At 36.8% G+C, this 12,133-nt stretch overlaps 1 pseudogene; it reads left to right on the plus strand.

Moving 5' to 3' along the window:
• The first annotated feature begins 319 nt into the window (after nt 1-319).
• Nucleotides 320-6,101, plus strand: LOC101678387 (annotated as a pseudogene).
• The last annotated feature ends 6,032 nt before the right edge of the window (nt 6,102-12,133 follow it).

The following is a 12,133-nucleotide window of genomic DNA, read 5'->3' on the forward strand; positions in this document are numbered from 1 at the left end:
TGCTGGAGGAGAGAGTGGTGAGGAGATAGGATAATTGGGTGATGAGCATTAAGAAGGTCATGTGATGTGATGAGCACTGGGTGTTATATACAACTGGTAAATTATTGAATACTACATGTGACATTAATAATGTACTATATGTTTGCTAATTGAATTTAAATTTTAAAAAAGGAAAAAACAGTGTATTCTTTTGTTGGATTGATTCTTTCATCAATATGTAATATCTTTCTTTGTCTCTTGTTACAGTCTTTGTTTTAAAGTCTATTTTATCTGATGTAATATTGCTACTGAAGCTTTTTTTCCCCCTACTTTCATTTACATGGCGAATATTTTATCATCACTTCACTTTCAGCCTATTTGTGTCATTGTATCTGAGGTGAGTCTCTTATAGGCATCATATAAATGGGTCTTTTTTGTTTGTTTGTTTGTTTTAATCCATTCCACCACTCTATTCCATCAGAGAATGAAAGAGAAATAGGCAGGCTAGAGACCCATCAAATTAACAAGCAATGTCACTCTATAAAATATATATTTTTTCAAGATCCATTCCTGCAGTGCTGGCATTCTGCATTTCTTCTGAGTTCCTGAAACACTAGAAGACTAGCTTAAATATTAATAAACTCTCTACCTACACCTACTGTAATTAGTTCATTTTCTTCATCCTCTAATATGCTTTGCCTTAATTAAGTCTGCCCAGACTTACAGGATTTTCTTCTCATATTATTGTCTGGGTATTTATTCTACAATATTGTTGATAAGAAGACAACATGAAAGCAAGGAAAACAAATAATTGTCATTTAATTTGATTTTAATTGTCCATCATTAATAAATGAAGAGATTATGTTCAGTTGAGGTTTTTTTAATTGTTTAAAATCAATTTAATTAACATATACTTTATTATTAGTCTCAGAGGTAAAATTAAGTAATTCATAATTGCATACAACACCCAGTTCTTATTACTTGAAGTGCCCTTTTAATGCCCATCACCCAGTTATTCCATCCTCCCACCCACTTTCCCACCAGCAATCCCGTTTGTTTCCCATAGTTAAGAGTATCTTATGGCTTACCTTCCTCTCTGTTTCATTTTATTTTATTTTCCCTTATCTTCCCATTATGTCCATGTGTTTCTTTCCTCAAATTCCATATATATATGAATGAAATCATATGTTATTTGTCTTTCTCTGACTGGCTTATTTTGCTTAGCATACTACCCTCTAGTTCCATCCTCATAATTGCAAATTGAAATATTTCATTCTTTTTGATGGCCTAGTAATATTCAGGTGAGTGTGCAAATATGACTCATCTATAGAGATTTTGTTACAGAATTGACATGCTTAAGACCCATCATTCATCTTCTGAGAATCTAGAATTGATAGGATTCAAGCAAGTGCAATTTGTAAAAAGGGCCTGTTGATTTTGATATATACTCTGAGTTGAGAATCAATGATATGTAGAAATACTTTAAGTGGAGAGATTAATCAGAAATTTGAAGAAGACAAAGAACACATTATCTGTGAAAGACCAACCTATACATTAAAACAAGAAATGTATATAATCTTTTCATGTGTCTGTTAGTCATTTGTATGTCTTCTTTGGAGAAGTGTCTGTTCATGTCTTCTGCCCATTTTTTGACATGATTATCTGTTTTTTTTGGTGTTCAGTTTGAGGAGTTCTTTATAGATCTTGGATATCAATTCTTTGTCTGTAGTGTCATTTGCAAATATCTTCTCCTATTCCGTGTATTGCCTCTTGGTTTTGTTGACTGTTTCCTTTGCTGTGAAGAATCTTTTTATCTTGATGAAATCTTGAAAGTTCATTTTTGCTTTTGTTTCCTTTGCCTTTGGAGATGTGTCTTGAGAGAAGTTGCCGTGTCCAATGTCAAAGAGGTTATTGCCTATGTTCTCCTCTAGGATTTTGATAGATTCCTGCCTCATGTTGAGATCTTTCATCCATTCCTTTCATCATTATTAGCTATAAGGGAAATTCAAATCAAAACCACATTGAGATACCATCTTACACCAGTTAGAATGGCCAAAATTAACAGGACAGGAAACACAAGTGTTGAAGAGGATGTATAGAAAGAGGAACCCTCTTACACTGTTGGTGGGAATGCAGCTTGGTGCAGACAGTTGGAAAACGATGTGAAGATTCCTCCATAAATTAAAAATAGAGCTATCCTATGACCCTGTAATTGCACTACTTGGTATTTACCCCAAAGATACAGATGTAGTGAAAAGAAGGGCCATATGTACCCCAGTGTTCATAGCAGCAATGTCTACAGTTGCCAAACTGTGGAAAGAGCCAAGATGCCCTTCAACAGATTAATTGATACAGAAAATATGGTACATATATACAATGGAATATTAAACAGCCATCAGAAAGGATGAATATCCAACTTTTGTATCAACATGGATGGGACTGGAGGAGATTATGCTGAATGAAATAAGTCAAGCAGAGAGAGTCAATTATCATATGGTTTCACTCATTTGTGGAGCATAAGGAATAACATGAAGGACATTAGGAGAAGGAAAAAAAAGTGAATTGGGATAAGTCAGAGGAGGAGATGAAGCATGAAAACTGTGGACTCTGAGAAACAAACTGAGGGTTTTGCAGGGGAGGGGGATGGGGGCATGGCTGAGCCTGTTGGTGGGTATTAAGGAAGGCACCTATTGCATGGAGCACTGGATGTAGTACATAAACAAGGAGTCCTGGAACATGGAAAAAAATAAAATTAAATTGTTAAAAAATGTATATGATCTTAGATTGTATTCAGCAAACTATAGGTATTATGCAATAAACTATTAAAAGTAGAAATCTGATTATCAAGTTCTAGATCCTTCCCATGGAATAAGTGCCCATGATAATAATGTAATAATCAATTTCATTCTGGGATGCATTTGCTCATAAAATATTTTTACAGTGTGTTGACTGTATGAATGTAATCTCCATATGAAAATTCACAATCCTTGATATATCCAAAGGAGATTAGAAAATTTCCATTGTTTCAGAGCTCAAGTAGGGCTGTACATATGACAGCAAATGGTTTCCTGTCTTTTTTGCTTTTCTTTTCTTTTCAAAATGATTTAGACAGTGAGGTGGTTTCTTCCATATTTATCAGATTGTAGCTTTAGATGTACCTGGGCACCTGAGTCTTTAGGTAGGTGAAGAGGATGGTTGCATATGTGGTGTAATTAAGACATCCAAAAGTTCCTTGGGCCCCCGATCTCTCTCTCACATGTTCTTCTTGAAATACCGTGTAATGTGAAATTTCTTGGTATTAAGAATTTTTCTTTTTGGAATATCTGAATAACTATCATATAACTTTCCCTGACTGACTTGAGAAAAATGCAGATTTTGTCTCACTCAATATTTTACCAAGAGCTAGTTGTAGATTGAAAATATACTGAGCTAGACAGAGAAACATCTATTTCTTCACTGCTTCAAGGGAAGGAATGTGCCAATGTTCTCTAATATTTTATTTGTAATCTGAGATATACCCACCCAATATCAGGAATGAATATAAATATAGAGCAGGAGGAAATTGACAAACAATATCTTAGTATAAACTTTACTTCTTTTAAGTGTACCTATGGTTGTTGAAAAGTCCAAAAACAGCATAATTTTGATTTCCCATACTGTCTTCTCCTATGAAATGGACATGGTGGGACACCTGGTTGGCTCAGCTGGTTAAGCATCTGACTTTTGATTTTGGCTCAGGTCAGGATCTGCAGGTCCTGAGGTCAGACTCTGCACTCAGGAGGGAGTCTGCTGGAGATTCTCTCTCTCTCCCTCCCTCTTCCTCTGCCTGTTCCCACAACCCTACACTCTTTCTCTCCCTAAAATAAATATATCTTAAAAACAAAAGAAGCAGGGGTGCCTGGGGGGCTCAGTCAGTTAAGTGTTTGCCTTCAGTGCAGGTCATGATACTAAGTCCTGCTTTGGGCTTTCTCCTCAGTGGGGAGTCTTCTTCTCCCTCTCCCTCTCCCACTCCCACTACTCTCTCTCTTAAATAAATAAATAATCAATCTTTTAAAAAATAAAATAAAAAAAATATTGTCTCACTTTGAGGGACTTAAGTCATTAAAGATTTTTTATTTAAATTCAGTGTAGTTTATTTAAAATTATAGCAATAATTACAATGTATAACAATAATAACTATATGTTATTAAATTCAAAGCCAACTATACATTAAAAAAATTCAATGTAGCTAACATATACTGTGTTATTAGTTTCATGGGTAGAATTTAGTGATTCATCAGTTGTATATAACACCCAGTGCTCATTACAGCAAGTGCGTTCCTTAATGCCCATCACCCAGTTACCCCATCCCCTACCCCTCCCCTCCAGCAATCCTGTTTATTCCCTAGAGTTCAGTATCTCTTATGGTTTGCCTCACTCTCTTTTTCATCTCACTTTATTTTTCCTTCCTTCCTCTATGTTCATCTGTTTTGTTTCTTAAATCCCACCTATGAGTGATTTTTTAATGTAAGTGTATTTTGTTCATAATCAGATTATATTTGATTTTGAAGCAATGTTGGAAGATATTATTATCTTCATATTAGATTGAATAAACAAAGAATAAAACTCAGGTCTGATAGCTTGCCTGAGGTCAATGCATTGGTGTAATGATTTTCATGTTCTGATCACCTCATATCCGGTTCATTGTCTCCTTCCCTCCCTCCCTAGTTTGTTGTAAATTCATCTTGAAAACATTATAGGAATGAGGAGTTGAAAGTTATGCAAAGTATTCCTCATTCTATTTATACACGATAGTATATTTCCCACCTCACAGAACTTAGGTTTTTCATCTTATAATATGATATAAACATATAAAACTCAGTATCTTTTAATTCATATACATATATATATGTATAAATATATAATAAGTAAATATATTTTATTTTTATTTTATTCATTCATTCATTCATTTATTTATTACATTTTTTCTTAGTTGAATTTTACTTGTTCCAATTTCATTCTTTTTTCTCTAGGTCACTTGATACTCTTTTTTTTTTTTTTTTAAAGATTTTATTTATTTATTTGACAGACAGAGATCTCAGGTAGGCAGAGAGGCAGGCAGAGAGAGGAAGGGAAGCAGGATCCCTGCTGAGCAGAGAGCCAGATGCAGGGCTCGATCCCAGGACCCTGGGATCATGACCAGAGCCGAAGGCAGAGGCTTTAACCCACTGAGCCACCCAGGCACCCCGGTCAATTGATATTCTTGACTTGATGAAAAAAAATGATTCCAAGGTGACAGAATTTCTTCTTCTGGACTTTTCATCTTCCTGGGAGCTACAACTCTTTCTTTTCTTAATATTTTCTTTATTTTACATGACTTTTTCTAGGAATTCTCTTGATAATGGTAACAGTGTGAGCTGATGCCTGTCTGCTCCAATTTCTTATGTAATATTTTTGGGGCCGTCTGTCCCTTATTGACCAATGCCTGAGCTGTGTTACCATGCCCAAGATATTAGGAGATTTTCTAAATCAAGGCAAGATAATCTCTTTTTAGGGATGCTTGGCTCTTTCTGGAAGCCAGAGAGATGTTTCTGCTGACAGTCATGGCCTATGATAGGTATGTTGCCATATGTAATCCTTTGTACTACCTGACAGTCATGAAACATCAGCTGTGCTTTCAGTTGGTTTTTCCCTGTTGGTGTGGGGGATTCATCCACTCTATCACACAGGTCGCACTGGTGATCCAGCTGTCAGCTGTCCTATGACCCTAATGAACTGGACAACTTCTACTGTGATGTCCCACAGGTCATCAGCTATCGTACATGGATACATATGTAGTAGAGGTGCTTATGGTCTCAAACAGTGGTCTGTTATCTCTTGTATGTTTTTTGGTCTTACTGCTCTCTTATGCCATCATCCTGATCACCCTCAGAACTCACTTTGGCCAGGGCCAGTGCAAGGCATTCTCTACCTGTGCCTCCCACTTAACAGTGGTCAGCCGGATATTTGTGCCATGTGTATTCATCTACCTGAGGCCTTTCTGCAGCTTCTCTGTGGATAAAGTGTTTTCTGTCTTTTACACAGTAATCATTCCCATGTTGAACCCTCTCATCTACACACTCAGAAATGCTGAAATGAAATGAAGACAGCCATGAGGAAGCTGAGAAAAAAAGCATGTGGCATCCTTCTGCCATATTAAAGGATGAACAGAAGGAGGTGATTTAGAAAGCATAACTTTTTGGGGAACTCATCCTATATATGGATATATGCATGAAACCAATTCCATGACTTTGGCATAAAAACCAGCATCAAAAGTTTAATGCATTGGTGTTGATTGTTATTGAGGCATGGTGACTTTATTGGGTGTTAAATATTAGGAAGGGGAGTTTATTGGCCCAGAAATTGAATAGTAGGTTCAAAAGGACACCTTGAAAGATCAACCCTTCTACCCTTTGTCTATGACTAGTCTTCCTTGATTTATGTCACTTCACTTTTAAATTCTCTTCAAATGAAAGAAGTTATCTCCTTTTTTGTCTTCCTCATCTGGGTGTAACAATTTCTAGGTCAGGAGGTTCCTTCTCATGTCCATTAGAGTCTCTTCTGATGAAAGCCTGAAAACAGCACTAACCACCCTACCTATTAATGTTTACCTAGGGACTGTGTTATATATTGTGCCAAATTTTAGAAATGCACCTGAGTTCAGTTCAGGTAAGTGAGCATGCTCTTTGTGAAGTTTACATGTGAAGGCAAGGAAACCTGAGAGTTCTGAGTGTTGGAAACTCCCAATTTTCTCTCCTGGGGGTTTCTCTAGAAGAGGCATCCTATTTCTATAAGTGGAGTTACAGCAAAGGGTAAATGTATAAGCTGGCTCTTTAACTGGCCATAATATTTAAGAGCTCTGACATGTAAAGGAAAAAAGGGGGAGGGGAAAGACATGATATATGGTTTAAAGTAGTTATTCCAAGTCTTGGAGGCATTTTTAGAAAGAGGTAATAATATTCTTCACTTTTTTTTCTTATTTTTAAAATTTTATTTTTTATAAACATATAATGTATTTTTATCCCCAGGGGTCCAGGTCTGTGAATTGCCAGGTTTTCACACTTCACAGCACTCACCATAGCACATACCCTCCCCAATGTCCATAACCCCATCACCCTCTCCCAAACCCCCTCTCCCCAGCAACCCTCAGTTTGTTTTGTGAGATTAAGAGTCACTTATGGTTTGTCTGCCTCCCAATCCCATCTTGTTTCATTTATTCTTCTCCTACCCCCTTAACCCCCCATGTTGCATCTCCACTTCCTTATATCAGGGAGATCATATGATAGTTGTCTTTCTCCGATTGACTTATTTCGCTAAGCATGATACCCTCTAGTTCAATCCACGTTGTTGCAAATGGCAAGATTTCATTTCTTTTGATGGCTGCATAGTATTCCATTGTGTATATATACTACATCCTTATCCATTCATCTGTTGATGGACATCTTGGTTTTTTCCATAGTTTGGCTATTGTAGACATTGCTCTATAAATATCCTGGGTCCTAAATCAGGAATATTCTTCACTTTTACAAGTGAACTGGGATTTAAAAAAAAAAAAAATTTATTTATTTTAGAAGGAGAAGAATGGAAGTGGAGGGAGGGGCATAGGGAAACAAGAGAGAGAAACTAAGGCAAACTCCCATCCTAGATTAGAGGCCAATGCAGGGTTCAACCTTAGGACCCTGAGATCATAACCTCGGCTAAAATCGAGTCTGACCGCCAACCAGCTGAGCTATCCAGGTGCCCCAATCTCAGATTTCTTCAGTGACTTTTATTAGTTTACTCAGAAAATAATATGATCACAGAGGAAGGCTAAAAATTTTGGATAATTAAGATTAAGCTAATATTTTTCTTTCTAGAAAATCTTTGCCTCAATTAGATGGACTAATTGCATCTTTCCTATTTTATCTACAGAAGATCTCCAGTTTTAAGAGATCACTAAGAACATGCACAAAAGCATTTATATTTAAGGTTATCTATTTCTGATGTTTGGATCTTCACAACTTCTTTTATCTAAAGAAAGATTAATTCTGTTCACTAAATAATAATATATTGATGGACTTTATTTTTTCTATATTTTTATATTTGCTCACTTATTTCCTAATCAGTTGTGATGGAGAGTATTTCAAAATTACTTAGCTGAAACACATAACTCAGGAAATGAATATTTGAAACTCCACCAAATAATAAGATTTACTAGGTATATTGCAATACCTGTGATCTTGTAAGAGCTTGGATGATTTCTTACTAAGATGAGTGAGGAGGGGTTGGCATCCCTGTGTGGATCACACTTTCCTTACCATCCCTGGTATGGACCACATTCTCCTCTTTGACTCTACAACATTTCCACAGAGGTCCTTTGCCTATAGTCAATATCCAGAGAGATTATCTGATAATTGTCTTTCTCTGATTGACTTACTTCACCTAGCGTAATACCCTCTAGTTCCATCCACATCATTGCAAATGGCAGAATTTCATCTTTTTTATGGCTGCATAGTATTCAATATTTATCTATATCTATATATAGATATAAGTATATATCTATATCATATCTATATATAGATATAAATATCTATCTATATCTATATCTCACATCTTCTTTATCCATTCATCTGTTGATGGACATCTAGGTTCTTTCCATGGTCTGGCTATTGCGGACATTGCTGCTATAAACATTTGGGTGCATCTGCCCCTTTGGATCACTACATTTGTGTCTTTGGGGTTAATACCCAATGGTGAGATTGCTGGGTTGTAGAATCGCTCTACTTTAAGCTTTTCAAGGAACCTCCATACTGTTTTCCAGAGTGGCTGCACCAGCTTGCATTCCCACCAAAGTGTAGGAGGGTTCCCCTTTCTTTGCATCCTCACCAGCATCTGTAATTTCCTGACTCGTTAATTTAACCATTCTGACTGGTGTGAGGTGGTATCTCATTGTGCTTTGATTTGCATTTCCCTGACGCTGAGTGATGCTGAGTACTTTTTCATGTGTCTGTTGGCCATTTGTATGTCTTCTATGCAGAAATGTCTGTTCATGTCTTCTGCCCATTTCTTGATTGGAGTATTTGTTCTTTAAGGGTTGAGTTTGATAAATTCTTTATGAATTTTGGATACTAGCCCTTTATCTGATAGGTCATTTGCAAATATCTTCTCCCATTCTGTGAGTTGTCTTTTGGTTTTGTTGACTGTTTCCTTTGCTGTGCAGAAGCTTTTCATCTTGATGAAGTCCCAATCGTCCATTTTTGTCTTTGCTTCCCTTGCCTTTGGCAGTGTTCCTAGGAAGAAGTTGCTGTGGCTGAGATTGAAGAGGTTCCTGCCTGTGTTCTCATCCAGGATTTTGATGGATTTCTTTCTCACATTGAGGTCTTTCATCCATTTTGAGTCTATTATTGTGTGTGGTATAAGGAAATGGTCCAGTTTCATTCTTCTGCATCTGGCTGTCCAATTTTCACAACACCATTTGTTTCCCAACACCACTGTCTTTTTTCCATTGAACATTCTTTCCTGTTTTGTCAAAGATCAGTTGGCTATAGAGTTGAGGGTCCATTTCTGGGCTCTCTATTCTGTTCCATTGATCTATGTATCTGTTTTTGTGCCAACACCATATTGTCTTGATGATTACGACTTTGTAATAGAGCCTGAAGTCTGGAATTGTGATGCTGCCAAGATTGGTTTTCTTTTTAAACATTCCTCTGGCTGTCTGGGGTCTTTTTTTTAAAATATTTTATTTATTTATTTGACAGAGAGAAATCACAAGTAGATGGAGAGGCAGGCAGAGAGAGAGAGAGGGAAGCAGGCTCTCTGCTGAGCAGAGAGCCCGATGCGGGACCCGATCCCAGGACCCTGAGATCATGACCTGAGCTGAAAGCAGTGGCTTAAACCACTGAGCCACCCAGGCGCCCCGTCTGGGGTCTTTTCTGATTCCATATAAATTTTTTAAATTTAAAAAAAAATTTTATTTATTTTTTAAATTTCTTTTCAGTGTTCCAGAATTCATTGTTTATGTACCAAACCCAGTGCTCCATGCAATACATGCCCTCCATGATACCTACCACCAGGCTCACCCAACCTCCCACCCTCACCCCTCCAAAACCCTCATATTGTTTTTCAGAGTTCACAGTCTCTTATGGCTCATCTCCCCCACCAATTTACCCCAATTCCCTTCTCCTTTGCAGTTCCCTATGTCCTCCATGTTATTCCTTATGCTCCACAAATAAGCGAAACCATATGATAATTGACTGTCTGTGCTTGACTTATTTCACTCAGCATAATCTCTTCCAGTTCTGTCCATGTTGATACAAAAGTTAGGTATTCATCTTTTCTGATGGAGGCCTAATACTCCATAGTATATATGGACCACATTTTCCTTATGCATTCATCCATTGAAGGATCTGTACTCAAAGAACTACAGAACACTCGTGAAAGAAATTGAGGAAGACACAAAAAGATGGAAAACCATTCCATGTTCATGGATCAGAAGAATAAACATTGTTAAAATGTCTATACTGACTAGAGAAATCTATACTTTCAATGCCATTCTGATCAAAATTCCACTGGCATTTTTCAAAGAGCTGAAGCAAACAATCCTAAAATTTGTATGGAATCAGAAGAGACCCTGAATTGGTAAGGAAATGTTGAAAAAGAAAAACAAAACTGGGGGCATCACATGGTCTTATTTCAAGCTTTACTACAAAGCTGATTCCACATAAATGTTAGGATTATTTGTTCCATTTCTTTGAAGAAAATTGATGATATTTTTATAGAATTTATGTTAAATGTATAGATTGCTTTAGGTAGCATAAACGTTTTCAAAATATTTGTTCTTCTAATCCATGAGGGTGGAATATTTTTTCAATTTCTTTGTGTCTTCCTCAATTTCTTTCATGAGTACTTAATAGTTGTCTGAGTAGAGGTTCTTTGCCTTTTTGGTTAGGTTTATTCCTAGGTATCTTATGGTTTTGGGTGCAATTGTAAGGGGAGTTGATTCCTTAATTTCTCTTTCATCTGTATTCTTGGTGTAAAGAAATGTGACTGATTTCTGTGCATTGATTTTATACCCTGACACTTTATTGAAATACTGTATGAGTTCTAGCAGTTTTGGAATGGACAGACAGTAGGGTGCCACATCCCTTTTTCTTTTTTTAGATTTTTTTTTATTTATTTATTTGACAGAGAGAGATCACAAATAGGCAGAGAGCCAGATGCGGGACTCGATCCCAGGACCCTGAGACCATGACCTGAGCCGAAGGCAGCGGCTTAACCCACTGAGCCACCCAGGCGCCCACACATCCCTTTTTCTAATGTTCTTCTTTTATAAAAAAATTTAGAGTCTTGGGATATCATTTGAATTGTCCTGTTGTTATCTGGGATTGGTAACATTATATTCAGAAAAAAACAAGAATTATGTATATTGCCTTTGGCAATTTCAATTCTCCAATCTTGCTTTATCAATGGCCTATATTAAAATTTTCTTTATCAATAAGCTATTAGAATTTCTGTTTGTCAGACTGTACATGATTGCTATCATCTCCAGATTTCTCTTCTCAAATACCTTGAATGCACTTCCAGGGCCTGCCTGAGCCTCTCCTTTATTTCTGTCCTCTGAGAGCAATGCCTACACTTGTATGGGAACTTTTAGGCTGAAGGCACTGTGTGTAAACTGAGGGTACAGAGTCTGGAAATCTGGGTGGCAGAGTTCATATTCACACATGAGAGACCACCTGTGTTGGGATTTAGACCCAAGAGAAGAGGTGGGCTGGGGACTGAGGGGCAGGGCTTTCTCTTTTCACACTGTCATGTCTGGTGTAGAAATGTAAAGAGTTTGAGGATTTTATTTAATTACTTAATTAAATTTTAATTAAATTCTAGTTCTTTAACATACAGTGCAATATTGTTTTCGGGAGTAGAGTTCAGTGACTCATCACTTATATCCTACACCTAGTGAAGGAGCCTAAAATTGTAAATTTGAAATTGGTCTTGTAGTAATTATGAGAACATGAGAACATTGTTCTTTGAGTATGAAAATTTAAACTTATTCAAATTTTGTTACATTGATTTAAAGCTTTTAGACATATGTTACATGGGGTCCATTTGTATTCTTGCTCTGGGTAGCACAGATATTTGAGGTAGATCTGCTCCTTCT

Source organism: Mustela putorius, unplaced genomic scaffold (genome assembly GCF_011764305.1).
Source record: "Mustela putorius furo isolate JIRA1106 unplaced genomic scaffold, ASM1176430v1.1 tig00003896_pilon_pilon_pilon, whole genome shotgun sequence".
Classification (NCBI taxonomy): Eukaryota; Metazoa; Chordata; class Mammalia; order Carnivora; family Mustelidae; genus Mustela; species Mustela putorius.